At 31.0% G+C, this 3,031-nt stretch overlaps 1 long non-coding RNA gene across 2 annotated transcripts in view; it reads left to right on the forward strand.

Annotated features, from left to right (window-relative positions):
- The window catches only part of LOC111086555, a 21,104-nt gene that overhangs the window by 10,916 nt on the left and 7,157 nt on the right, over positions 1–3,031 (forward strand). The window lies entirely within an intron of this gene.

Raw genomic sequence — 3,031 nt, forward strand, 5'->3', positions numbered from 1 at the left:
AAGTTAGTTAACTTAATTATATAATAAAGTAAAGTAAATAAATAAATTAATTAATTTTAGTTTTACGTTTATTATTATAACTAATATAACTAACTACTATATATATATATATATATATATATATATATATATACATATCTTTAAATAATTACTTGTACACACTTCATAAACTATGAAACACTTTTATATATATACATATCTTTAAATAATTACTTGTACATACTTCATAAACTATGAAACACTTCTACATATATATACATATCTTTAAATAATTACTTGTACATACTTCACAGATCAGCATGGATTACAATAATTGAAAGAATAAATGACAGTGTCTCATATATGTGGATGAAAACTTACAAAAATGTAATAACATACAATTGTTTGCTTATGGCATCTTGTATATTTACCATGTTGTAATTCCCAAGGTAACCACTAATATGTATGTAGCTATGTATTAATCAGAGTATATTTTCTGTATTAATTAATTCTTAAACAGAGAAAAAAGTGACAATTTATTAACAAGTCAGATAATATATATCAACTCACATGGTAGTAAAAGGAGGAATTTACATCACTATGCTTCATTATGAAGTTTATGTGACAGAATGAGCAGGCAAAATAGCAGTGTACGTTAAACATGCATGATATGAGTTTTTCAAATGTAAACAGTCCGCAACTTCATGTAATCTGCCCATTATTCAAATAAATCTTCAGTACTAACATTTAGGTATCTGTATCACCTTCACCAGCATAATCAAGCGCATTTTGCTCGTATGTTGTTGAAAGAATAGGGAAGTATCTTGGTCATGAGGAAAGTCTAGGTGCCCTAAAACATTATAATTGGAACATGACATCCTACCATCCTTGTCCCTTAACAACTCTGGTACTACCAACCACATGAGTGATTAACAGATGTAGTGTCACAGAATATCTGTAAGGAGTCGACCTTTAGTGCCACATGCAGTGACTGGAGTTTGGTTCTTTATTACTCTTCTGACTGCCTGTAACAGACAAGTGTTACTGAGTGTAAGACTTGTTTAAACTGACGGATGCTAACTGCTGAATTATGAGAAAATATTTGAAAAGTATGAGGCAATTAGTTAATGCAGAATAAATCATATGTAATTACACAGCATTCTGTGAGCCTATCTTTTTTTTTCTCCAGTAACTCATTTGATTGATATGAAACTGACAGCATTTTTCTGTGCAAACTATTCCTTTTCCTCCATGTTGGTTGGAATGCAGACAATCCTTACCAGTGGCATTCTGGTGAAGAACTACTCCAATTGACCATTTGTTAAAATTTGAGCACCAAAAAGTCATTCAATAGAATTTGGGCAAAAAAAAAATATATATATATATATACACACACACACAGTGAAAAGTGCAGCATGTGGTTTACTGAATGCAAACCTATCCCTTGGTAACAAGAAACTTCATATTGCATTGCTATCTACCATACTTTAAACTTTTCCCAAATGTTGCAGCACTTGTTTTACTGAATGCAAACTCCCTCAATAACAAGACATTTTGCATTGGATTGCTATTTATCATTGCAGTGTTTTTCATTACATTATTTGCAGTTGAGAATTTTGAAAATCAAACTGTAATCACAAATGAATTTTAACTTTTACCAAATAGTAAGGAGGTCATTTACACCAAATTCAAAATCATTTGCTAAAACTAACTTTATACTCCCTTGTGATCAATCATTTTCAGTTTTAGGTTATATAGCCCTTGGCATTGATTATACTAAGTTACTTTTCAGCACTGATTCTGGTTTTTGAAATACAACAATACTAAAGAAACAAACTTTTACCCAATCATATTGAGTTTGGTTTACGAAATCAAATACAAAACCACTTGGAAAAAAAAAACACTTTGTACTTATTTATTATGTTACATTCTATGTTGCATAATCATTCTTGACTTATTGTTAAATCTTATAAAGTTCCCAGTTAATTCCTCTGAAGGTGAAAAAGCCTTCAGTAAGATGACTGTGACAGACAACAGACTGGACTGCTTGTTAATTGTGATGTGTAAACAGAACGTAACTGCCAGTGTATTGACCCAAGTCATATATAAATAGATTGGTGCAAGCTAAGAAGAGATTTTTTTATTTTAAAGTTTACTATAGCAGATGTGATGGCCTAGATGGGCCATTTTTGTTCTAATATGTATATATGCATGTACAGGTGAGTACCGTATGTTTACTATTATCTTAGTAAATTTTTTTTTTTCAAAATCTCTTTTTGTTTTCTCTCATTTCTGTTTTCAATGCAGAGAATCACTCAAGTAAGCAGCATAATGTCTCCTTTCTTCAACTGCACATGGAACCAGATTCACTAATTTGTCATTAAGCATGTTTTCATACAGGAAAGATAGCAGTGACTTCATTTGTGATGTTCCAGAATAGACTGCTGTCTTTTATGTTAACAATTATGATCAAACATGAGTGTATTAATGCCACATGAGTGATGTGCATGTTGTGAGTAGCCTTGCTTTGTTTATATTTGTTAGTTTTATGGGGGCCAAATTTTTATAGTAAGTGTCTGTGACTTGTTGGCAATAAATGTCAGCAATAAATGGACAGCAAACAATCCACTTGTTTTAAAATAATATATTCAAAACAAGTCAAACATATGTAAAAAATTTGTTTCACTATTTGTTATCAAAGTTGTATATAAAACTTTAAATAATGCTCTTTTCATGTCAAAAGTCCACATAGGCTGGTTCAATTACTTTAGAATCCAATTGACAAGAATTATTTTTCTGTATTCTGTTTCTTACTGCACAATCTGCAATAGATTCACTTACGTTACCTTGTGAGTTACAACAGTTGTATCTAGAACTTTAAATAATTGTCTCCTTTCTGTGAAAGTCCACACAGGCAGGTTCAATTACTTTAGAACAACCTTTGACAAGACAAATTATTTTCCTTATCACTGTCAAACTATACACCTGGAAAAAAAGTTAAGCACCCCCCGTGTTTTTTTCAAGTGATTCAGATTCGACGTTCTTGTGACTG

Source organism: Limulus polyphemus, unplaced genomic scaffold (genome assembly GCF_000517525.1).
Source record: "Limulus polyphemus unplaced genomic scaffold, Limulus_polyphemus-2.1.2 Scaffold1189, whole genome shotgun sequence".
NCBI classification, from domain to species: domain Eukaryota; kingdom Metazoa; phylum Arthropoda; class Merostomata; order Xiphosura; family Limulidae; genus Limulus; species Limulus polyphemus.